The sequence below is a fragment of the Callorhinus ursinus genome, unplaced genomic scaffold (genome assembly GCF_003265705.2).
Source record: "Callorhinus ursinus isolate GAN/ISIS: 27379988/994484 unplaced genomic scaffold, GSC_fseal_2.0 scaffold50, whole genome shotgun sequence".
NCBI lineage: Eukaryota > Metazoa > Chordata > Mammalia > Carnivora > Otariidae > Callorhinus > Callorhinus ursinus.
Genome location: NW_027397112.1, coordinates 3,616,088 through 3,643,220, shown reverse-complemented (window position 1 = coordinate 3,643,220; position 27,133 = coordinate 3,616,088). Strand labels below are relative to the sequence as shown.

At 38.8% G+C, this 27,133-nt stretch overlaps 1 protein-coding gene across 1 annotated transcript in view; it reads left to right on the top strand.

Annotated features, from left to right (window-relative positions):
* The window catches only part of KCNJ2 (potassium inwardly rectifying channel subfamily J member 2), a 345,114-nt gene that overhangs the window by 19,177 nt on the left and 298,804 nt on the right, over positions 1 to 27,133 (top strand). The gene's annotated exons all lie outside the window — the stretch shown is intronic.

Here is a 27,133-nt window from a genome sequence, read left to right as displayed (position 1 = left end):
TCTTTCTTTCTTTCTTTCTTTCTTTCTTTCTTTCTTTCTTTCTTTCTCTTTCTTTTTCTTTCTTTCTTTCATGTGTGTTTACCCAGTATACGTTTTTCCTCCCTGCACTCTGTAATTAGATGTAATTACATCTTTCTTTTTTTTAAAAAAGATTTTATTTATTTATTTGACAGAGAGACACACAGCAAGAGAGGGAACACAAGCAGGGGGAGAGAGAAGGAGAAGCAAGCTTCCCGTGGAGCAGGGAGCCCGATGGAGGCGGAGCTCGATCCCAGGATCCTGGGATCATGACCTGAGCCCAAGGCAGACGCTTAATGACTGAGCCCCTGTAATTACATCTCTCTATGTAATTTCTTATATGTCTGATTTTTAGACCAAATTTGGGGAGAAAATTTATCATTATTCTGAATACTCATGTTTTCTATTTTCCTTGACCCATCTCTCTTTCCTGCCCTTTACTATATTGATGTCTTTGTCCTTTTTCTTTTGTTGATCTAGTTCTTTTATTTTAGTGGTTGTCCTTATATATTCGATAGCTGTATTTAAACAAGCCATTCCGAAAATGCCTAGGACTGGTTCGCATTTATATCAATTTTTCTAATAAGACAAAACCTTAACATGCCTTCACCTCTCTTCCCTTCCTTCATATCCCTATGCTTGGAATTTCTGCACTCTATTGTACACGATAAAAATCAGAGCCGAATGCATTTTCGTTGATTTTATTTTAAATTTGATGCAAATTCATTAAGCTCTCTTCATAAAGATGAAACAGACATTAGAGTGATTCAAATGGAATACAATTTTTACTGTGTCAACAGAGGAATCTGGATTAAGTTGTAAATTCTGGGAAATAGGTCAAGTTGTTAATTTGATATTGAGCATGGCTGCCTTTCCCAGTTTGCTTTTGGGAGCCCGCAACAGTTTACCTTTCATCCAACAATGTGTGTGGTAAAGGACAACTTGTATTTAAACAGATCTTCTGAGTTATTCTGAGGCCTGGGAGTTTGAGAACTCCTGCACTAGACCTAACATAGATGGGCCCCACCCATCTTCTAAGTCAGTAGGCTTGGGGTGGGGCGCCAGCATTTGCATTTCTAACAAGTTCTTAAGTGGTGCACAAGATGCTGGCCTAAGGCTTCCACAGGAGGCACAACTGGTCTATAGCACCATAAATTCTGACAGAAGCTCTGGGTACTTACCTTGCTTGTAGCAGACTAGCTCTATCACCTTGGGACATTTACCCTTCCAACAATCCAGTTTCCTCAAGTAAATGGGCAGAGGAAGGACCAGATAGTTCCTTCTCCAAAAACTAGCTAATTCCAGTTTTTGCTTCCCCACCCCCCCACCTGCCATAAAGACAATATGACTTTTTTTCTATTTCATTTAATAAGAGAGAACATCACATTCATGCATTTATCAGTGATGTTAAGATAATTACATCAAGATTATTGTTTTTAGTATGTATACACTGGTAAAAATTTCATACAAAAAGATGCAACAGATTTGTTAGAAGCAAAAAACCCAAAACAAATGACCCCAATAACAACTAGGGAAGTAAAGTTCCAGCAGAATAGAGAGTAGCTTGCACAAATCATGCCATTAATATTTATATGTTTAACTAGTGGGCCAAAAATATGCTTCTGTGTATATGTTGTTAGCAGCCAAATTAAAGGAAAACAGTCAAAATAAGACAAATGGCTTAAGAAATACGTAAAATGCTATTGTCTTCGGCAGGGGAAGGAAAATACCTTAATTCAGGGAGCCTGGTTAAAACAGAGAGAAAACTTTGATAACAGGGAGTTTTTTGGAAAAACCAAAAATGATGGTTATGATTTGAATAGAGATGGTAGAGAGGACATCTCAATCAGAGGGCCCAACTGCAAACACACATTCAGACATGGGAAACATGAGGCATATCTTGCTAACCACAAGAGACCCGTTTTGTCTAGGGCTGGGATTTTGCTCCCCAGGAGCTTTTGACAATGTCTAGAGACATTTTTAGTTGTCACAACTTGGGGGGTGGGTGCTACTGGCATCTTAGTGGGTGGAGGACAGACTTGCTGCTCACCATTCTACAATGAACAGGACAGGCCCCACAACAAAGAATTACGGAGTCCAATATGTCAATAGGGCCAAAGTTGAGAAGCCCTGGTCTAGGGCTTCTCTGAGACATTAATGGGGAGTAAAATTGGAAAGTAACTTAAGGATTTTAATTTATTTTATTTGAAAAAGAAGGTTATGAGCAACAACTGAAGTTTTCGGAGTAAAAGAAGGGTGACGCTATAGTGACTTTTAGGGAGATGAAATGTCAAGTACATAGAGTTGTCCAGAGGAGTAAGAGGTGAAGGTAAGAGCTGCCTGGGTGGCTCAATCGTTGAGTGTCTGCCTTCCGCTCAGGTCATGATCCCAGGGTCCTGGGATTGAGCCCTGCATCGGGCTCCCTGCTCCGCGGGAAACCTGCTTCTCCCTCTCCCACTCCCCCTGCTTGTGTTCCTTCTCTCACTATCTCTCTCTGTCAAATAAATAAATAAAATCTTTAAAAAAAAGAGCCAATGGCAATATTTTGATGACCAATAATAAGTGCTTGAACTTGAGAATGGAAAAGAAGTGGTCCATTCCAGAGACTCTGTAGAAGAAGAATGTACGTGATTTGGCAACTGTTTAAATCGCGGGAGGGAAGAAGGTGGTGGGGAGAATCAAAGGTTGGTCACAGCATGGCTGAATCAGGAAACGGGAGTCAGGAGAGAGGGCTGGTTGGATGGATGGGGAATACCCAATGAGTCTCCAGTGCGGGCAGGACATTTATAGGTGGACACAGCAAACAGGCTGCTAGAAGGCAGACAGAATCAGGGTAACACTTCTGTCTACATTCTTAAACTCTTCCAGTTGAGTTGAACCAAGGTAACACCTTTGTTTGCAACAGTGAAACCTTTTCACTCTTAGGTGGCAGGGGGCATGGACTTGGCTTTTCAGCAATTCCACTAGAGAAGACAGCTCATCTAGTCTCAGCCTAGCAGTGTATATGATTGGAGTGCACTAAGTGTTTCATGGTAGTCAAGGGGAGTAATGGTTTTTGTTTACTAGAAATTGTGTCTGCTTCTGTGTACATCGTCCATGATTTCAGGGTTGTAAATTTGCAAGTCACATTTGTTTTCTGGGCATGAGTTCACATTTATGTAAATCAGCTTCACATGCTGCTGCAAATCCACTCAAGTCGACTATTCAGCACATCCCAACATGTACGTTTGAGAGGTTTCCATGAATTACATTCTTTGTTCTAATCCTGCATTGACTCATGCCTATGTACTTGCCATCATTCCTGCTGCAACTTGACCCACGAGGCTTTGTTAGCCTTGTTATGTGTGTCTTACTTTGCAGTGGGCATTGATGCTTCTCCCTCCTCCTCTGATGGCATGAGTAGAAGTAGAGGAGGCCAGGAATTAATCACTGCCCACAGCTGATGTACACAGCAGCCAGAAACAGGCATTTTGATGTATCCGTTAGATGGAAGCATGGCCAGTTTAATTCGTTTTGACTTATGCAAGGCACATTTGCTTCCACTTCAGGATTTCCTTATGCTTCCAGCTCCGTAGAATCATGCAATGTTAGAATCTACCAATTCTGTGTATCCCAACCATATTTTTGCCATACAATTTGAGTTTATGATACAAAAAGTAAACATGATGTAAGGCGACAAACTCTAGTAAGTTACAACATTTCTTTCTATCCATGTCCCATGAGCTTTCTATTAACTGGTGTGTCAGGGTGCTATCCCAGTTACAGGAGGGACATATATTTTTTGCATTTTATAGACTGGGCTGGATTCAATACCTAAAGCTCCTTGAGCTACTCATTTCCGTGTCCGACAGTCAAACTCACCAAGAAGATAAACATAAACTAGGGTGATACACCATGAAACCTGATGAAAGACTGTCTTCCCACTCATAGGAAGGGGCAAAGAAGAGACGGTTCTTCCTTCCAGTCTACCACCTTCCACATGCCACCAAAGAAACAACTTCTAGGCAGACAAATTGGTCAATGCCATTGATCTGCCATGCTTGGCATGGACACTTTTGCCAATGGACATATCAATCCCTCACTGACCCAGGATCCTAAGAAACTTATATCTCACCAGGCTACATCTCCTCATCGGTGGGGAATCTAGCTCCTGGATATTTTTGCCCGGCTACCAGGCCATGATTCCCTTCTTTGCTACTTCTAATGTTTCTCTGTACAAACTATAATATTGACATTCCCAAAGATCTATAACAACCCTCAGCAAATGCTTTCAAAGCCGAAGGTATCATAGCAGGTGACTTCAAAGAAAGAGAAAAAGAAGAGCTTAACCAACCTCACAATTCTGTATAACTAGTCCTGCTTCTCTGGAGATTTTAAGTTGAAGTTTGTTTGAAAATTCTGAGTTTGAAGAAGATAAAGAACCATAAAGAATGAAGAGTGGGATGATTTAAAAAAATGAAAAAAAAAACCTTAGAAAATATGGATTCTTGAAAAGCTATGGGATGGATTGAGATTTCTTGTCTAAAGGATTTAGATGGATATATTCATGTTTTATTTAATCATCGGAACTTCCAGGTAGACATACTGCTCCTCGGGGGCTCTGGAAGGGACTTCCAGAATGGTATTTGGGACAAATTAATTCCTTAGGGGCCTGGGAAGGAGAAATACCTTTAAAAATTCTTCTTTATTGTACATAAGACCTAGTCAGTCATAATCTTTCTTTCTTCTTGTTTTACCAGTCTGGAAGAGTTTTTAGGAAATATCTTCAGACTGTACACTTCTCAGCAATGATATAACTTTATAGAAATGAAGCTGAAAGTATGGCATTAATAATACCTCAGATTCCTGACAAGCGTTTCTCGTTCCAAGGAGCTCTCCTATTCAGATTCTGTCAGAAATGATCACAAGGACTGAGTTGGGTACTGATGCCCATCACTACCTATGTAAAAACCATTCTAGTCTGACTGCTCCTGGGGAGTACCACTTGGGTTCTCCAAATTTTAGCTCTTTATGCATCCACGCACACGCGCACGCGCGCGCGCGTGCACACACACACACACACACACACACACACACACACACTTGCGTTATCATCCATTGTACCTTAAACAGTTCTCTCTGTCACATTCTTCCATAGGACAACCTTGGATGAAAAAGCTCTATTCACGCAGTCACACATTCTTCCACCTGCAAGTGGAACAGGAATTTATTAATTCTATAGATTTAGTGACCTTACCTAGGGTTTCTACTAACCCCTTGGTTTTGTATTACTTAGGAGCCATCATTAGTAAACAACTTACCCTAAGAACTTTAAAGCAATTCATAAACTACCTCCATTAATCCAGAAACTATTGGGAGAAAAAAGTCCTTTGGGTCATTAGTCCAGGCCCTATGAGTAAGATCTCTGCCTCTGCTAATTAAACCAAATGAATCTACACTGGCTGGTGTGTTGCCCTTCACAGTGTTTCAGGGTAAAGATCTGCATTAGTTAACTAGCCTCCATCTCCTCTAGTCATCAGACAATGATTTAGTGTAAGTAACCGAAGATAAATATTTTTAATGGCAAGGAAAATTAGCCCGCAAGGCCACCGACCCGGTATTTGGCAAACTTGTTGTTAACTTTAGGCTTTCCTTTTAAAGAATTACAGGAAAGCTTAAATTGTTCTGGATAATTCTGGACAACCTTTGAAACTTGTGAAAACTTTTTATAAAAACACCGCTTTTGAAAAGGGCCACAATGATCTTGGAAAACTGTGGTCAATAATATGTTTCTGAGTTTGGGGGAGTTCTGACTATTTTCTCTTTGTTAAATAGTAAAATCCCTGAGAAGTGAATCATTTTGGCGTTTTTATAAAAACAACTTCACAAATAGTAAATGAATAATGATGTTGGAGATAAAGCTGTGTTCTGGAAATTGCGATTTGAAGTTACGAATGTGCTGTGTCAAACTATCACAGTTGCTTGAGTTTAGGTGATTTTGAAGTTTGAGAGAAGATCATTGAAAAGGAATCAGAAATTATTGCTTTTGTGGACTGCTTCACCTTTATTTCTCAGACTGTTTCCACAAAAATAACTTTGTGTACAATGCCAAAAATGTTAGGTGACTGCTCAGGTAGATGCAGATTCAAACAAAATAAAACAAACCAAACCAAAATATTTTTACTGAGTTCATTTATAATTGGAATGAGATTTGTCTTTGCTTGTGTGGCATTTAATCAAATAACTTTTTAAAATATTAAGACCAACAACAATAATAAAGGCAACTTTGCTATGTGCTACACACTATCACAAGCATTTGACATACAGTAGGATCTCATTTAATCCTGAACAGATAGGTATTACCACTGTCATTTTTTGCATAATTGAAGAGATTTTGAGAAACTTGCGCAAAATTAAACTGCTCTAGGGTGAGCCAGGATTTTAACCCAGGTCTCTTTGAGTTCGATCAATACTAACTGCTATGTTACACTGTACAGGACTGTTACTGACCCATATTTATCCTTTCTCAATGTGCTGTGAATCATTGATCTTCCTGTTTTGTTTTGTTTTGTTTTGTTTTTTGTCAGCAAGGTGCAAGCTTCTGAGAAAAAGAATTCTTTATTACTTAACTCGTGCATTAACTCTTACTTCCCACACGTGTGTTTTTCTGGCCCTCAAATTCGCTGGTGGCAACTTATGAGTTATACCATGGCCATTCATTTGTTTAAATCCAAAAAAGCACAGTGAGTATGGGGAAAACTGTCAGAAGTCAATTTTAAAAGTCCCTAGGCATGAATAAATGGCACACTATCAGGAGATCCATGCAAAAGAAACTCTCAAACACTGGCGAAGTGGAGGTCAAATGTGGGGCAAGTCCAGTGGTGTATCTGTTCTTATGAAGTGAATGTTTACAAAAGTAAACATAATTGCCATATTGATCATCGGAAAGGCTAGCAATATTTAGGAAACCTGCAATTCATTCTTTTGTACTTATTTTTATTTTTAGTTTAAATGACTTTTTTTTGCATTCTTTCATCTAGACCTATTGAATTTGTGGTAGAAAATATATTAACCTAACCCTTCACATCCTTCACTTGAGACTGATAATTCTCCTAGCTTGGCATGGCGTCATTAACGAACTGACATTCAAGCCGTCAAGCTTATTTCACTGCGTGAGCAGGCTGAGCCATAGTTACCTTGGGTGAATTTTAAGTGCAGTAACTAATCCCGTACCCAATTAATCTGCCTAAATCAGTACTTCTAAAAAAGATGACCCAAGAAAAACACTTTCACTGAGCAGTCTTCCATCAAAGACACCCCACCCCAAACAACAAAATTAAGAAGAAAAAGAAAAGAAAGAAGAAATCGCTTGCTCAAGGGAATGAGGAAATGACCACAGCTGTAACAGTAAGGGTGATCACTACTTGTCAAGTGTAGTGAATGTTGGATCGTTCTGAATAAGACCCGTAGGAGAAGCTGTATCATTAGCTTTTAAGCAATGCAGTTAATTTTTTCCCTAAAAGTGACAAAAATCAAAGGTTTTACCAATGACCATTTTCTTGGAAAGCCCAGGGGAAGCACCATACAACCACTCAAAATTCTATGGAGTCCCCATTTTAGCCACAGAGCATCAGGAAGACAGGGAGAGGGGAGATCTAAAAAGATGACTGGACAGCAAGTGGCAGGCACCTACCTTTCCTTGTTTCCATGTTTACACCCTCGCCACATACAGATTTTGGTTTGGTTTTCTACCAAACATGTAGAGCCCATGTGATATTCTGGGTGTATCTACATCTGGGCCAGAATAGTACATTGTGTTCTATCTTTAACTGACAGGACAGAACAGCGGGAGTCTGGGTCTTCTGAGAAGTCCTGGAATAATTGACAGATATAATTTCCCTTTCATACATCTTAGAGCAATCATTAAAAATAACTGAAATGAATTTAATTTCAACGAAGGGGCTATCTTTGGATTCCATGAGGGTGGGATAGATGAATATGTATTTGCATTTTAATGGGTATCAAAATAAATATTTGTATTGCCATCAAAGTTAGAAACACATTAAATTCTAAACTCAAGGGGAACCTGGGTAGCGCTGTCGGTTGAGGAACCAACTATTGGTTTTGACTCAGGTCATGATCTCGGGGTCGTGGGATCGAGCCCTATGTCAGGCTCCCTGCTCAGTGGGGAGTCTGGAGATTCTCTCCCTCTTCTCCTTACCCTACCCTCTCTCTTTCTTCTCTCAAATAAATAAATAAATCTTTTAAAAATTTTTATTTTTTTATTTTATTTTTTCAAGATTTTATTTATGTATTTAATTGACACACACACACACACACACACACACAGAGACAGCAAGAGAGGGAACACAAGCAGGGGGAGTGGGAGAGGGAGAGGCAGGCTTCCTGCCGAGCAGGGAGCCCGATGTGGGTCTCGATCCCAGGACCCTGGGATCATGACCTGAGCTGAAGGCAGTCGCTGAACCAACAGAGCCACCCAGGCGCCCTAAAAAATTTTAAACTCAAGCATTCTAAAAGTGATCTATGTCTTATTAATACTTTTCAGACTCTCTTAAACTTTCTTTGGCTCAGTTTTCTCATGTATCAAAATGGTGGCCATAGGGGCGCCTTGGGTGGCTCAGTCGGTTTAAGCCTCTGCTTTCTTCAGCTCAGGTCATGACCCAGGATGGAAGCCCATGTCAGGATCCCTGCTCAGCAGGAAGTCTACTTCCCCCTCCCCCTCTGCCCCTCCCCCTGCTCCTCCTCCTTTCTCTCTCTCTCAAATAAATAAATAAAATCTTAAAGAAATGGTGACAATAATATCTACCATGCAGGGCTGGTATGAGGATGCAAAAGAAAAAAAATATGCAAAACATCCAGCATGGTGCCTGACACATTGTACAGGTCTAATTTTCCTCATTTTAGATAGGATCCTCATTTAGTCATATTTTCTGTGCCTCTCTTTCCCAGAGTACTTTGGAACCATTGTTTACATCTCATTAAAATACTTGAAAGTTATAAAGTAGAGAAAGTAAAATCTAACAGTTCTAAAATGTTTTAAATAATTCATTAAACGTAAAATAGGACCTGAAAACAAAGGGTTACCTATTAGATTGAAGGTGTAGCACACATTTGTCCTTTACAACTGGAACAAAATCCAAAGTTGATTTTTTTTTCCCTTGTACTTTTTGTACTTCCGTTTGTCAATGTCAGAGATTCAAAGACTGTGGATCAGCTTCAGGCACTGGTGAAGGCAAACATTCTAAGTGAGAAAAGTTGGAAGGTGGTTTCTTGCCAAGCCCATCCCTGATGGTGGGAAGAGCTCGCTGCAAAGAGCCTCAGGCGCAGAAAGAGTGCTGGTCACCAGTGAAGCCAGAGTCAGGGGACACGGACCTCAAAAGGGGAAGATCTGAAAAAATAAAAAAGGGGGGAAGATCTGAGACTTACCTCTCAGCCTGTGTTCATGGACTAGTTCTTGCCCAGGGCACACCACTCTCTGGTGTTTGGGAATATATAGGGGTGTTTCGGTATTTCACGGTCACTGGAACACATTTTTAATATTTGATGCCAGGGTGAGCCAGGAATGCTACACTCCCGCAAAGTGCTAGGGAGCCTGCAAATGAAAAGAAAATCTTATCCAATTTGCATTCCCATGCATTTAAAGATATTACTATATTCATATGTGCTTACACACATATGTTTCTGTAATATAAAAATTATATATCTATATCTATATCTATATCATCTACATGCAGAACAGAAACAATACCCATCTCAAGATGCTAATATAAGTAAATGCATAGAATGATACACTCCTAAAGCTGAGCTGCTTAGGGATTAATCTTGTCTGCCTCTGAATGTTGATTCTCACATTGTTCCCCAAAGGTGCAACTCTGGGAACTAGAATTGCACGTCCCTACCACACACAACTTCTGTTCAATATTTAGAATGGCAACAAGTATCTAAGAATCGTAACTTTCTTATTTTTTTCTAACCTCGGGGTTTAAAGATGATCCCTCAAGGAAGCCATTGTCAGAAGGCTACTTTGGGTAGGTAGTAAATCTGTGTATGAGCCTACATGCAATGCATCTTCTTTAGGAATGGATGCTTTTTAAAGAAAGATTTTTGTGGGTGGTTCTTTTTTGTTCTGACATTGCATTTAAATTGGGCTCCACCTCCACATTCTTTCATTTCGTTGCATTTTCAGAAAGCCAACTCATAAAAAGATATGTATTTTTTTTTGGCCCTATACTGGGGTGGAACCTCTTCTTATTTATATACACTGTCATAAACAGATGCTATAGAAACACAAACTCTTATTTTTGGTGGCAACTTGTCTCTCCTAACTTCATGCAGACCTGAAGGAAATTATATCCTAAGAAAAGGAAAGATTGCAACACGTTGGTGAGAATAGGGTATTATTTAGGAGCTATATTGCTCAGGTGAAGTAATTTTGGGCCTTTCTTTAATGGCCTTCCTCGGTCCCTGAGCAAGGAGGTTTTGATTATCATGAGCATCAATGCTTAATTCTTCCCAGCCAAAATACAACATCAAAGAAAAAAAGAGTGGAGTTTTTGAGGAATATTTTACTGGGACTGTAAGCTATAAATTGGGGGGGGAGGGCACCTGGGTGGCTCAGTCATTAAGTGTCTGCCTTCAGCTCAGGTCATGATCCCAGGGTCCTGGGATCGAGCCCCACATCGGGCTCCCTGCTCAGCGGGAAGCCTGCTTCTCCCTCTCCCACTCCCCTTGCTTGTGTTCCCTCTCTTGCTGTGTCTCTCTCTGTCAAATAAATAAATAAAATCTTTTAAAAAATAAATTGGGAGAGGGAAAGAAAACTATGAATGTGGACCAAACTCTTGCTTGTTGTCAGAATAACTATTATAGTCATTGAGTAGCTTGTGTGTGTTCTGTGGCAGGATCCAATGGTCAAAACAAATGTCCTTAGATCACATGTACTTTAGCTAACATGCATCTTCATATTGTCAGTTTGTGAAAGATAAAAGTTTAAAAATGCTTGTATGCATTTCTAGCAGTATCTATATTATTAAGTGCTTTATTTCTTCCAGGAGGAAATTTCTCTAAATCAAATATAAGCGTATCTTCACAAAAGTCAAAATTTCCATCACAAATGGAAAGATACATCATTGTATTTTAAGACTTTTTTGTTTTGTTTTGTTTTGTTTTGTTTTGTTTTGTTTTGTTTAAGGAGCGTGTTTTAAGTTCATAGCAAAATTGAGAGGTAGGTATACAAATGTCTCATATGTGTCCCACCCTCATGCATGCACATCATAACACTCCCCACCAGAGTGGTACATTTGTTAGAATTGATGAACTGACATTATAATCCTTCAAAGTCCATGGTATACATTTGGGTCACTCTTGGTGTTATATATTCTGTGGGTGTCATAGTATTTTAAGACTCACATCCCAAGGCAGCTATTGAGGTCATGGGATCCCATCAAGTCAGAATTCTCTTGAACATCAACCTAATTCCCTGGAAGAAGTTGTGTGAATGATCAGAAGTTTTATTCCATTTGTTAGAGTCTTTCTATTTTACCCTGCTTTCAGATTCAATTACACTTCCTGGTTTCATGTCATACAGGAAGTGCCAAAATGTAGCAAGAAAGAACAGCCCTAGCCTTACTGAAACAAGAAGTACTTAAAGGTTCAGGAAAATAAAAAAAGTCTTATTGTGAAATTTCTAATCCTGTTGCACAAATTTAACAGTTTCTAACCCAAACTTCCCCCTGTTGTCTCCTGTGGTCTACTGTGGGAAAAACAAACCTATGCATGCTTTGTATTTAACTTGATGAAGAGATGTTAAGAGGGAATAGGTATTAGAAGAACCTTGGAATTAACCCCCCCCCCCCCCGCCAAGGGTAACTGGGAACATCTCCGTGTCCCTACCACATCCTCTGGCCTACTTACACCTCTCAGGATGTGGCTAGTGTTCTGGGCACAACCGTGTGGCTCAGATGACCTATTTCTGAAATGTTCAATAAAGGATAATATCTATGTGAACAAATAGATATTAGAGTATCAGCTCTTTCCTTTGGGCCATACATAGTATTTGTCTGATAACCTAAAGAAGTAATTATGATTATCACAGTACCTAATTTGGTAGCAAACAGGGCCTCCCTGAACTCTGAGCATAGATATCTATTTATTGAAATAAAAATTAACTTGTTAATATCCTGTATTACCTGCAGAGAAGCTAATGTAAAAGAAAGAGAAAGTGGGGCACCTAGGTGGCTCAGTCTGTTAAGCGTCTGCCTTTGGCTCAGGTCATGATCCCAGGGTCCTGGAATGGAGCCCTGCATCAGGCTCCCTGCTCAGTGGGGAGTCTGGTTCTCCCTCTCCCTCTGACCCTCCTTCCTGCTTGTGTCCTCTCTCTCTGTCTCAAGTAAATAAATAAAATCTTAAAAAAAAGAACAGGAAAAAGAAAGAGGAAGTTCCATTTTCTAGGAGTCAAGCATTGTCAATTTAAAACAGAACACAGTTGACCCTCAAATAATATGGGTTTGAACTGTGCGGGTCCACTTACATGTGGAATTTTTTCAATAAAGAGAGTACTGTAAATGTATTTTCTCTTTCTTAAGATTTTCTCAATAACATTTTCTTTTCTCTAAATTACTTTAGTGTAAGAACACAGTGTATAACATATATAACATACAAAATATGTATTAATCAACTATGCTATTGGTAAGGCTTTAAGTCAGTAGTAGGATATTAGGAGTTAAGTTTTTGGGCAGTTGAGTGTTAATACATGAATTTTTGAGTGTGTTCTGGGGGGTCAGCAGCCCTAACCCCTTTTTTCAAGAGTCAACTGTAATCACTTTTTCCCTTTTTACTCAGTCCAACCCCTATGCAGATCCTGTGAATTAAAATGACCAACATATCAATACTCTTAATTTGCTACTTTCCTCTCGTCTTCCTTAAGTTGCTCTCCTACTCAGGCCCATTATGTTTGCCTTCTAAGTTCTGTAGCTTTTGTGGTAGGGGCATAGCTTGATTTTTTTTTTTTTTTAATCTTCTGGAAATCTCAAGCTCTAATGCCTAAAATCCTGAAAAGGTTTTAAGGTTTTCAGTAGTTGGTAGAAAAAGACATTAGCTGCATCTACACATTTATAACCAGTTTGACTGAATTAGATTTTTGTAATATGTCACATACAATAAAAAAATCTGTATGTTGAAGTTGCTAGGACAATAAACGTGAGATTTTTCACTTTGGGAAAAAGTGTTGTGTAGACACACTGTTATGATCTAACACCCATCATCGTAGTCACTGTTCTTCCTTTGAGAGCATTGGTATCTCCAGTTTATCTGGTCCTTGTGGCCTTTCTTACTACTCAAAAGCATCTGGACTAGCTTCCAAGAAAAGTAATACCGTGGAGCTACAATGCACACACCTAGTTCAGCTGCCTTGCTTTGCCTCTCACAAAACAACTATATTTAGGGAATGATTTCACCAGTCTTCGACCCCAAGTCTGGTGGATAAACACAATTCAAATGTCCTCACAATTCTTCACATAAGCAGAAAGAGAACACGGATCTGAGTTATGCTATAACTAAAACAACAAACATGGTATATCTGTGTGTGTGCATGTGCGTGTGTGTGTGTATGTGTGTGTGTGTGTGAAATTCTCCCAAAATTCTACCTAAGTGTTTATAGTGCTCATCTCTGGGTGATGAACTTAGGAAGAATTTTATGCTCACCACAAAAATTGTATGTCTTTACCAGATTTGATAATGATGAACAAGTTAACGTTATCAGAACAAGACAAAGACATAAGATGTCATGGGGGACAGGCAATTAACATTTACTCTCTCAGTCTACAGCCCTTAATTTCATAATCAGAACACCAAAGTATTTGTCGGAGCTGTGGACTGTTATTCAACCAACAGAAGCACAGAGTAATATATGATCTGTAACAAGGAGGAAGACAAAACGCAGTGTAATAGGAGGAAGTTATAAACACAGGACACGTTTTGAAAGAGTTAAAGCCACTGAGCAAAATGTGTTTTAGTTTGGTGAAAAGGGTGTTAATCTACAGTCAGTTTTTAAAGAAGTGGTACCTGAAAGTATGAATGTGACCTTGAAGACAGATTGCTGTTTTGATAGAAAATCTGACTAAAAAGTCCATAGAGGAGGATTGAGGCGGTTTGTGGAAAATGAATTTATCCAGCCTCTGTCGGTGCTAATTACATACCTGTGATTTCATTTTCCCAGATAGTATTCATTTGTTTTACTTTTGATCTTCAATGTTTGTTCTCCTTTTGCAATCTTTGAATTCTTTTTCAAAACAAGATTTCTTAGACTTTCCAAAGTCTGCTGTTGACAAGATCAGCCATTGACCTCTGTAGAGGATTTGGATGACGACCATGCTAGAGTTCAGGGAGGGGGCATTTTGTCATATGTTATCTGTAATATTATTTGTGCCATTCTATATTTCAAGACTTTATTCATTCCATTGGAAACGGTAGGTTGTTTATTCCCTTCTCTTGCAAAGCAAAGACTTTCTGTGATGTGGAGAGATAGCCCGATTTTGAGGGGCACATAATTACACACCTAGTGGGAAGAATCTCTTTACTGTCACCTGAGTGCAAAGTGTTCCCAGATTGCAGTGTGGATGGCTGCCTCTTCCTCACACCTGTGTGACAAACTCATTGGGCAGAAGCTGCGATCTCTGGTGACGACACTGGGTGCGGGTCTGAATTTTGATGTTCTCCCAGCAGATATGCCTGTCTTCTCCTCTGAGGAAGGCGGCTACCCTTGGCAGTTTAATATCCAGAGACAGGATTCTAGCCCCCAGCTTTGGTATGGAGAATACTGATTTCAAGGGCCTTCCTTCAGAATTTGCTCTGTGAGATGTAGGGACAACCTGCACAGAAACTAGACACCATCCTTTATAATGACTCAACTGATGTGTTTTCCTCTTATTAGCACAGAATGAATTGTCATGAACTAAATTATAGACCTGTAGTTATATACAACCCAGAAACTGGAGAAAGACGTGAGAAATGGGGGCAACTTATCCATGTTTTCCATTTCCTTCATAGTCAGAGGAAGGAGTGTGGAGCCTCACAGACACAGAATACCCTGTCTGGAACATGCCCCCACCCCCAGCAACCCAACCTGGGGGACCCCTATTCACATCTCCGTTCAGTCATCAGGAGGACTTCTCTGATCCACCCACCTGTGTTCTTATAGCACTGATATTTTCCCTTCTTAGAAAAAAATGGAAATCTTTCAAATATCAATGTAGTCATCTGACTTTTTTGTGATCATCTTACATGGTCTTTCATAATAGACTTAAAACTCCATGATAACAAGGAGTTGGTCTATTTCCCTTACACAGGGTCTCCCCACTGCATTCCCATGTCTTGACACAATGGATGCTCAATGAATATTTATTGAATGAATGAATAAAGGGATTGAATTAATGCAAAAATAAACAAACAGAAATACTCTTTATCCTGCTAACCTGTAGCTTTTCTTTTAGTTTGCTTTAGCAACCTTTGCCCACTCTTTAGATGTTTTTCCTTGAAGTTCTTCCATGTCTCTTCTCATTTTACCCATGTTCCCCTGAGTCATTTCATTCCTTCTTATGGTTTCCATCAACCATGTGTACAGTGACTCCTGAATCTATGTTTCCTCACTTGACCTTTCTCTTGAGTTTAAAATGACCTTTCCCCAGTGCTGTTTGTCTTCTCCAATAGATAAGGTTGTCTAGGCAAACCCAGATTGACACCCCAAATGAAGGTAATTCTTGCCTCCTCTTCTGTCCCCCTCCTACCCTGCTTCCTAATGAAATCACTCAACTCCTAATTGCCCAAGCTAGAAAGCAGAATATTATGCTTGATCCTTCTCTTTCCCTCAGACTCAATCACTCACCATATTTCATCAGCTCCACCTCCAAATTGTCTCAAGAATCTTTTTATGGCATTCACTCCTGTCTCTGTCTTAGTATAGGCTCTCACATCTCCCTGGAACCATGCACTTCCTGCTTCCTGTCCACACCAACTAGCCCCTTTTAGTTTCTATGTGTGTGTGACTGTCAGAATTATTTCTCTTTAACACAAATCTGCTTCTGTCATTCTCTTACTTAAGAAAACCTTCCATGGTTGTGCATTACCACATAATAAATTGCAACAGGTATCACTGAGGTTATCATGAAGTTAGCAGCTTTAGTCACCTCCATTTTGTCTATGCTCCAAAGATTTCTGTTCAAGTATAGTGAGTGATTTCACATGTCCCTACATGTATATGTTGTTTATATGTGTTAGTATATGTTTATTGTTCTGACTGAAATGCCCCTCCTTTACTTTTCTGGGCCAAATAATCTCCCACTCATGCTGTGCAACCCCGTCATATCTCTACTGAAGTGATTTTCCTTTCTTCCCTGATTAGGGCTTAATTGTGTCCTTATTTGTGTGTCTACAGACCTTCATCTGAATTTTTTAGATGGCGCTATTTGAAAATTGAGGATGGATCTAATTGTCAGGGTCCGGAGCAATGCCTAAAACAGTTAGGATGGGTATTTTTGTTGTTATTAACAAACACTGATACCATTCTTATTATGTTCCAGTCTCTGTGGTATTTACAAATGTTAGCTCACTTAATCTGCATAGCAACTCATGAACAGCTACTGTTACTATTCCCATCAATAGATGAGAAAACTTGGATACAGAGCATTCGAGTAACTTGCTCCATGTCACACACAGGCCAGGGTTTGGACCTGGACAGTCCAGCTCCTGTGTCTAGATCTCGTCAACTTCCAGCACTATGCCATATCCTTCAAATGGATGACAATCTTCAGGGCATGGGCATCAGTAGAATTTCAGACTAATGAAACCATTCCAAAGGAGTTGGTAGGTGATCAGTCTCATTATTCATTTAACCATACAGCCATAGAGTGTAGTAACCAGAAGTTTCCTTTGAACGGCAAAGTTTGATTCAGGCAGTGGCTTAGGGTCACCCAGCTTTATGATCTCTTCATTCACGTAGTGCAAAAACCAGAATACCCTGTACTCCATGAACCTAGAGTCTCCCAAAGTGGAGATAGCCAATTCTCATTAAGCTTTATGAAGCTATGTGCTAAATGGAACTCAAGTTGCTTGGAGACTAGGTGTCCTTATATCTTTCGATGGCCTGGGACATTTCCTGGGGCAGAGCTCAACAGTTGAAAGTCCATGGCTTGGGGTGACTTTTTATTTCCTGGACAAGTTGGCTTTGAGATGGCTAGGCAGGTTCCAAAATGTGGAAACTGCACATAAGCCACAATCTTTTGGGATATGTTTCTTTCCTGATGGCTGGGCACCCTTTTACTATCAACCACTTTGGATGCGTATCAATAGCTTAATGGTTAATGGGTTTGGCCTGTAGGTAATTATATATTTCAGCATTCAGGCTACTATTTCTTTGATATACGCTAAATTAAAAGGAGAAAAAAAATCATTTTTTGCAAGTCTAGGCTAATCATGTATTTCATGTTTTAGCTCTTTTTCCCCCCTTCTGATTACAAAGTAATCATTTCAAAAGCAATACATTCATTATATACTTAACTATTCAAACATGACAGAAAAACACAGCATGGAATGTGAAAGCCTTCTAAAAACAGCTTCTCAGAAAGAAGCATAACTAACAGTTTGGTACAATCCTGTAATTTTCAACACACAAGCATATATTTATACACATATATATTTATAATATAATAATTAACAATAATTTTAAACAATTGTATTATATTATGAATAGTATTTTTTAATGATTTTATTTATTTATTATTTATTTATTTGAGATAAACAGTGCACAAGCAGGGGGAGGGGCAGAGGGAAAGGGAGAAGTAGGCTTCCCACCAAGCTGGAAGCCTGATGTGGGGCTTGATCCCAGGACCCTGAGATCATGACCTCAGCCGAAGGTAGACGCTTAACTGACTGAGCCACCCAGGCACCCCATAAATAGTATGTTTAAACCTTGCTTTTTAACCGAGCAATAACTGTTAAGTGTAAAACCACTCAGGAAGTATTACATTACGTAATTTCTCTTGTATATGGGAATCTGATTATTCAATATCAACCAATTTCCATATCTCTAAACTGTTCTGTATTCTAATAATTTAAAACAAATTTTGACATAAAAAAAGTTTGCTGCCGTAAGTAACAGAAATTAAAGTTTCTTTAATTTTCCTTCATATCATTCTTGGAATGTTCTTGGCCACTGAATTGAACCAATAAATTATCTGGGAACTTTGCTATCCGTCTTTATTTTAAACACGTACACACGTCTATCAGCCAAGCTCAGTGCTCAGCAGATTCATCCACATTACCCATTTGCTTATTTACATCTGCATTTCAACACCTGTCCACCTTGAGAATTCTAACCTCTAACATTAAAAGTAATTCCCCCATGAACCAACAAACCCTCGTATAAGTTCCCATTAAATTTTCATAGCAAATAAGTTTAATAATTTAAGTTAAACAACACACACACAGAGAATAGGTGGAAAAGAAACACTTCCATGGATAGAATAATAATGACCAGGGTTTAGAATGAATTACTCTGTCATGAGACTCTTTGCCACCTTCCCTAATGATTTTTTAAACACTTCAGAATATCTGGAAATTCTGTTTCCATACAGGGCAACTGTCTCTAAATGAGATGCAGAAAAATTATAGCACCATCAGGAAAGAGTGAACAGAGTAGTGCAAGGGTCATACCAGCTAAAGATTTGAAGAACACGGGCATATTTAGCCAGTATAACAGAATAATAGAAGAGAAGTGCTTCCGGCCTTTCATTCTCTCCCCTCTCCTCTGTTTTTTTCTTTGTCGCTCTCTGCATTTAAGTTTGGAGGCTAGATGGGAGCAGAGCAGAGACAGAGAAGCTGTACTGGGGACCTGTTAAAAAATGAATTAACCATGTTAAGAACTGACTGTATAGATGGATGGATGGATGTGTACCATGAGGGACTATATTAGAATTTGGGAAGAAATCTCAAGGAATCAGATTTCAATATAGGAAAATTTATGTGCAGTCAGAGATGTACATAAATGAAATTGTTTTCATTGAATGGTAATGAGGATGATGGTGATGGTATTATAAACAACAAAGAATGCATATTGATTGTCATCAAATACATTGCATGTATTTTCACAGTTAATCCTCACAATCCCTTCATGAGTTAGCTATTTTTGTTAACTCAATTTTATAGATAGGACATTGTGATATTAAAACTTTTTTCAATGTCAAAACAAAAACAAAAACAAAAACTTTTTCAATGTCTTCCATGAGATAAGCTGCACTGTAGGGGTGTATCTCACTCCACAGACCAAACTCCTAAGTGCTTTGCTGCATCAAATGGTAGTGAATCATCTATTACTGAATTAGCCATGGAGTCATCTAGATAAATATTTAGTAATCTCTTCAGCAGATGCTAAAAGCCATTGTGATAGTAAGAATGCAGTGAGATTCAAGCAGCTGGTGAATTATTAGATTAGCAGTTATTGGTTTTATATTTTATGACCAAGCAAACACAAAGGTCATGATTTCTGGGCTGACAATTTTGAAAGCCTTCTTCAAATGCCTTCATAATTATTATAAACCCATCCCTGACCACCCCCCCACACACACACCACACACACTCATTTCAAACACTGCTTCCCACTTGTGGTACAAGGAACACACCTTAAAAACCAGCAGACCTTGGAAGACTCCATCATCATTGCACACACAATACACAAAACACAAAACCATTGCTTCTCTTCAGAACTTTCTCTTTAAAAATCTTTCCTGTCATAGTGACAATGAAGAGTAGCTGCTCATCTTTTATGTCACTCCATTTTATTTATGTGAAATAAAGATTCCCGAGGACCAGTACAGGGCCATGGTGGACCAAATCTCTGCTTCAAATTGTCCTCAGGACTCAGTATACAGGGCTCTCCTTGTTAGCAGGGTGAGTCAATATATTGCAACATTTCACTATTGAAATAATAAATATAATAAGTGTTATGTAATGTCAAGTTTTCTAAGGATGTAGTAGCTTCTCAGCATGCATCATATATCTCTCTTCAGATATACAAGTTGGAATGCTCTGTTCTCTTTAGTCTATGTGCCAGGGTGTGTATGGTTGTGGCTGTGTGTGTGTGTGTGTGTGTGTGTGTGTGTGTGTGTCTGTGTGTCTTAAACTAGAGCATGAAACTTTGGACTGGGACTCATCACTTGAATGTACCAGTGGCTAGGACAGAGTTCTATCCAAACAGGCTCTCAGAACTTGCAGATATATGACACAAATAATTGCAATTAACCATTAATAATTTTAAAAAGATTTAAACTTCTGAATCTCAGGTAGCTGTGAATTCAAAAATCTGACATTCCCATCATCCTACAGGGACTGTTTTTTATATTTTCATCTATTCTACAAAATAAATTTGCATATGTTCATTTTGTATGGATTCCATGTCAATAACCCCCCCCCATAGGAACTGACTACATAAAAGAAATAAGAAACAAACAAACAAAAAAAACAAAAAACCCTTTGTCTTGCAAGGATGGTGCTCCTGATTACTTCTATGAGTGGTACATTTTTATTTCAATAAGATGATTTATCCTAATTCTTGAGTATGTTTTCAAGCGTGGTTTATGAGAGTTAAAGTCGGCTTGGAATCCTGGATTTTAGAGAAGTTGACAGTGATGCAGTTCTGATAGCATGTGATTACCCTGTCTCTTCTCTAGCAACCCCTGGGGCCATTTTCCATGCCATTCAATTAAGGAGTTTCCATTATGACTAACTTTATGTGCTCTGAAGATCTTTCATCATATGGTGCAGTGAGGCATTATTTTAAAATAGAAATGCCTATAAGAACGCTCTTTATTTTCTCCCTATTGTGACATGTTCCTTTTAAGTATGTGTACAACACCCAGACACCAACCAATTTATTCCTTGATTCCTGGTGGTGTCTAATTCTCCACCTCTGTAAGGTCAACCTTTGAAGTTCAGATGAGGAAAGGAATAGGACAATTTGTGGATATTTCAGAGCCCAGCTGAGAAAAAAACAAAAAACAAGAACGAAAAGAAAAATAGCTTTGGCTTGGCCACTTCATTCGCACGCTCTCTCTCTCTCTCTCTCTCTCTTCCTACTTGTCTCTGTCAGCACATCTTACTTTTATACTCTGATGAAGACCCTTGAAATGCACCATTATTTCAAGAACTATAAAAGGGTAAAGTAGCATACTCAGCTCCCTAAACTTTCCAATTGACTTGGCAAGACATAACTGAATTCCTGAATTATGGTAAGTGACTATTAACATATCAGTAAATATCTGAAGTTCAAGTTACTTGAGAGGATTAATTAAAATCAGTAAATTAATGAGGAATGATAGTTGAGTTCCCAATATTCATGAGGAACTGATTTTTTAAAAAAATTCTAATATACCCTGAGGTCCAGTTCTCAGTTTTCTAAGACATACCAAGATGTGACATGGGGAGCTAGATCGAACTATTTCTTTGGTTAAAGATAAATCTCTCTCTCTCACACTGGGAAGATATTTACTGTAGTTACATATAAAAAGCTTGAGAGACACACAATAATAATCTGAAAAATTTTTTATTGGGATAAGTACCCGTTTTCCAAATTACACAGATTTAAGTTTTGCTCTGGATGAGAAGATGGCATGATTAACTGGGATTTGTGATTCTGCTTTGAAGCCAATGCCACTGCCAACTGATTACCTCTTAAACCTTCTTCATTGACAAACTTCCTTTCAACTGAAGAACTTCATTTCTTTGATTTATTTATTTATTTATAGAGAGAGAGAAAATGAGAGCACATGAGCACAGGGTGGTGGAGGGGCAGAGGCAGAGGGAGAGAATCTTAAGCAGAAGTATCCACACCCAGCGTGGAGCCTGATGCAGGGCTCAATCTCACAGCCCTGAGATCCTGACCTTAGCCAAAATCAAGAGTTGGATGCTTAACAAACTGACCACCCAGGCGCCCCAGAACTTCATTTCTTAAGCAGACCGCACTGAAATGTTCTTGGGCCTCCAATTACTTAACTCTCAAACTGGAATTTCTTTAGCAAAGCTACTTCTATCCGAGGGCAAAGAAACCCATTTGTGAGTAGGTATCTAAGAAAGAAAGTGGAATTTTGTATTGATGTTCCCCCTTTGAGGTTCATAAAGGAATAAAACAAATTTCTGTATGAAAAGCTCTTTGTTTCATCAGCAAAGAGATGTAATCTGGATGACACCCATGCAAACAGATCCCTTAAGTCCTAGAGATCATAAACCATTTCAAATGACAATTGTTCTAAGTAAATATGTGATTTACAGGGAAACTTGCGTATTTGTTCTACTCATTCAGTTTACTCCACCTTTCAGCAATCCCCAGTGTTCTTCTGATGTATTGAACCATCCACAATGGCATTTGGATGAAAACAACTAGTTGACTATACCAATGCACTTTCTTTTCTAATATAACTTTTTAAAAAATGGTTTCAGTATGAACAGCTACTTATCTATACCATCTTTATCTCCCAACTCACCAGTGCAAATATACCTCCAGGAAATTTACCAGAACAATTGATTTTGTTAATAGGATTTTTCCCTTCCTCTCTCCCTTCCTTCCTTCCTTCCTTGCCTCCTTCCCACCCTCCCTTCCTCCCTCCCTTCCTTCCTTTCTGTCTCCTTGATAAATAATTGAGTAAAAGATTCTTTATATGAATAAATATCCAGACTGGAAATTTCACTTTGTCTTAACTTCCACTTTTCATTATGCTATCAAATGGATACGGTGATACGATAAAACAGGGCTTCATATTTTTGCCTCAGACTTTGTCTGTTTTCAGATGGAATTCCTTTGGAAAATGATAGTGAAGTATCAAATCAATCACAGGTCTTTATTAAGGCATTCCCTGGTGTCAGGGTGTAGCATTAACCAATAAACTCATGCAATGGTATTCTTGTTTGCTTTCAACACAACAGAACCTGGAAAGTTCTTAGCACAGAACCTAGAATTGGGTAAGCATGAATTGTAATTAACATTTTATCGAAAAAAATGTGTTGCTTTCTGGACAGTAGTTATTCTTATAGGTTGTGTATTTTAGATATAACCCACTGGGAAACGTGTCTATTTCCTTAAAAGGGATGTCCTTAAGTGGGCAATATTAAGGATGATATATGCTTTTCAGGATGCTATTCTAAAACCCTCTTGATCAAATTTATGAGAGTGAGATTGTATGTATAGATTTTTGTGTATGTATAGATCAGGGGTCTGCAAACTATGGCCTTTAGGCCAAAATAGCCTGTTTATGTAAACAACATTTTTTTGAAGCACAGCCATATTTGTTTACATATTGTTTATGTATGACGGATGGCTGCTTTTTTTTTTTTTGAAGATTTTATTTATTTATTTGACAGAGAGAGACACAGCGAGAGAGGGAACACAAGCAGGGGGAGTGGGAGAGGGAGAACCAGGTTTCCTGCCAAGCAGGGAGCCTGATGTGGGGCTCGATCCCAGGACCCTGAGACCATGACCTGAGCCGAAGGCAGATGCTTAACGACTGAGCCACCAGGTGCCCCACTGATGGCTGCTTTTGAGCTATTATTATAGAATTGAAGAGCTGTGACAGAGACCATATGTGGCCCACAAAACCTTAGATACTATTTCACCCTTTAAAGAAAAAAAAATTAAAGATTTTATTTATTTATTTGAGAGACAGAGAGAGAGGGAGAGAGAATCTGAAGCAGACTCCATGCTGAGTGCAGAGCCTGACATGGGGCTTGATCCCACAACTGCGAGATCATGACCTGAGCCAGAACCAAGAGTCTGAGGCTTAACTGACTGAGCCTCCCAGGAGCCCCTAAGGAAAATGTTCCCCAACACGTGCTATTAATGATCAGCTTCTATTGATTTAGCCAACAATTAAATGATTTATTCAAGAAATATTTAGCAAGCATTTTTCAAAGTTTCAGACATAGAAGACAAGCAAATACTTTCTTTATGGAACTGAAGGTTAGTCTACTTGAGACAGAAAAAAAGAGTAAGTTTGCTTATTTTTTAAAAGCCCTTAAATACTTCAATGATTCCCCTTAAGAAGATTTCTGTGAAAAGAATTTTCCAATTCATATGGGACTGAATTTTGGCAGAACATCTATTTATCAAAACTTAGCTATCTTAAAGAAGATGTGATATATATATATATATATATATATATACACACACACACACACACACACACATATATAATAGAATATTATTCAGTCATAAAAAATAATGAAATCTCATCATTTGCAACAACATGGATGGATCTAGTGAAGTAAGTTAGAAAAAGACAAATAGCGTATGATTTCACTCATATGTGGAATTTAAGAAACAAAATAAAACAAAGTAAAAAAAGAGGCAAAAAATCACACTCTTCAATATGGAGAACACACTGGTGGTTCCCAGAGGGAGGTGGGTGGGGAGATGGGTGAAACAGGCAAAGGATATTAAGAGTACACTTACCGTGATGAACACTGAGTAACGTATAGAATTGTTGAATCACTATATTGTACACCTGAAACTAATATAACACCGTATGTTAATTACACTGGAATTTAAAAAAAAAGCTTATCTTTTGGGGGCAAACAGAGGAATCAGGATAAGAACTCCTCTCCACTTTGGCAAAGGAGAAGAAAATAACGTCACTTTTGACAAATCAATAAACACAAAATTCAGATTTTGTTCCTTGAGGCAAAAACGAATCTGAGGTGTTCGTATTATTGCTGGAGAGTCATTTGGTCCCTTGTTGCACTCTGCCATTGACTCTTAAAGTTATGTGAGGCAGGACATGCATGGATTGTGATTTCATGAGCAACTAACTGATCTGTTCAATCCAATACAAGCAAAGCTATGGGAAGATTTCCAATGCTGGTATTGATTCTATTCCTCACGCTATAAAATTAATGCTCACTTTTCTATCGGGCTGTGCAAACAGCAGGACAAGTCACATGTCTCATAAACAATATCCGTCTGGAGTGTACTGTGCATTGACAATGTGATAAAGAACAAGAACGGAGGTACTGTGTTTTGAAAATATTAATGGATGTTCAGGCAAGTTCACTGCTGCTCCTTTCACTTACAAACTGAAAACACACCCAGAGAAGTGAGTGAGCCAGTTAAATCTTTCTTGGCCAGAGCAAACATGAAGACAATGTGGATTGCTCAAAGGAAACACCATTCATCGGTATTGTTATAATGCATCCTGGGACTCCATTGCTTCATTTCAGAAGGTGACTTCAAGGATAATTATCGTCACACGTGCAGATTTCAAGACTCTTATAGGAGAAAGGTAGATTAATGTCTAACCTCAAATATAAAGTGCACTTTGAAATGTTTACGTATAGTGCGAAAAGTCAGGGAAAACACCTCCTACAGTCTTTAAAGTATTTTCAGCCACCTGCAACATGAATTAGCTCTCATGATCATTGTCACTAAATTAGTGAAGACTATACCAGCAAAAATACCGTTCTCTGGTTTGAGATGAAAAAATGTCACTGGGAATATGTAAATTTGTTTGATTCCTATCATCAAGAGATACTTTTCCAATCTACAGACATACTGAGTTAGAGACACAGGACTGGACAATATTGCTGCCTCAGTTACTAGAAGCATCCTCAAAGGACAAGCTGTCCTTTCTCTTGTGTTTTATTTGAGAGATATAGATAGGGAACTTGGACATGTGGCTTGTCCTCACCCCTCTAAGTCTTCAGGTTGGTCTAGCATTCCTCTGAATGCACCAACAACCAATGATCTTGGATCAAAGACAAATACAAACTAACAGAAGGCAGTTACTTAACATTTGTAGGATATAGGGCAGGAGTTAAAATAGAGAGCCACAGACCATATGTCTCACTATTTAAATTATAAACCAACCTACAAAATGAATAAATGAAATATTTTCTATTCAACTCTCTTGACAAATAACAGCTCCTTTAAGCCTTGGAAATCCAAGTTTGAATTTGGAATCTTCAGAGGCTTTGAGGTTCCTGGTTGGCATATGAGAGTGAAGAAATGCCAGTCCCTATACCTCATGTCTCTAACTGCTCCTGGTTTTGACCAAAACCATGAAGGGACTTGCAGGCATATGTGTAGACATTCACCCATGAGGTGGTAAGATCCTTCCATACTCCCCACCATCTTTTACCTTCCCAAATAACTACCTTTGTCTACTCCTTGGACCTAGTGGTACACAAATGTATGATGGCCTCAGGAGGATTGGCCTCAGGAGGCTATTTGGCCAGGAAATCCCATGGGTCTGGACCCTTGGAATAGAGTCTAGAAGAGAAGAACAGTTACCAGGGGAGCCTATCCCTTTACTCATCTCTTGCTCCATTGTGCATCCAGACCAAGGACAAAATGGGGTCCTCTATAGTATGATGCTGGCACAGTGGCTGGCTAGTCTTGTCCAAATCTAAGGGTAGTGCTACTCATGTGTTTCTATGACAGAAATGTCTATCTTCAGAATCTCCCATCATATATTTTCTACTTGCCTTTAAATATAATTTGGAGAATATTTAACTCTCAGCTAGAGTAAAAAAAAAGATCATGGTTATAGTATGTCATCGAACAGCATTTCATAATAACATAGGTCAAAGTTCTAAATTGATAAGATGAAAAAGAATGGCCTGTGCCTTCTATAATTATTTTGTGAAGGATTTCTTGAATTTAGCATGGATTTACTGCAGATAAGCCACAGCCAAACCAGTTCAGAATCATCTTCATGCCAGATAAGAGTTTCCTCGTATTTTGGGAGACGCTCTCTACATATGATGTACCACATCTTTCCATAAATATACTTGGGTTTGGTCTCTTTTCTGTTCATTCTGATATCTCATACATCAGACTGTTTACTTCAAGATGAACCTCTCCTATAGATGTGCTTCTTCCAAGAGGAGCTCCCTGGGGTTTACTCTTGGCTCTCTTCCCTTTCTATGATCCTCTTGACATTTTCTGTGAAAATCTTCTCCAGTTCTTCTTTGCTTTAGCAAAGTTATACTGATGATATAGAAATGCTTTTGTCTGAAAACAAAATGTCAGTTCACAGAGAATCTTCAAGTTTCACAGAAAATTGCATATGGATCTTGGTTCTATACT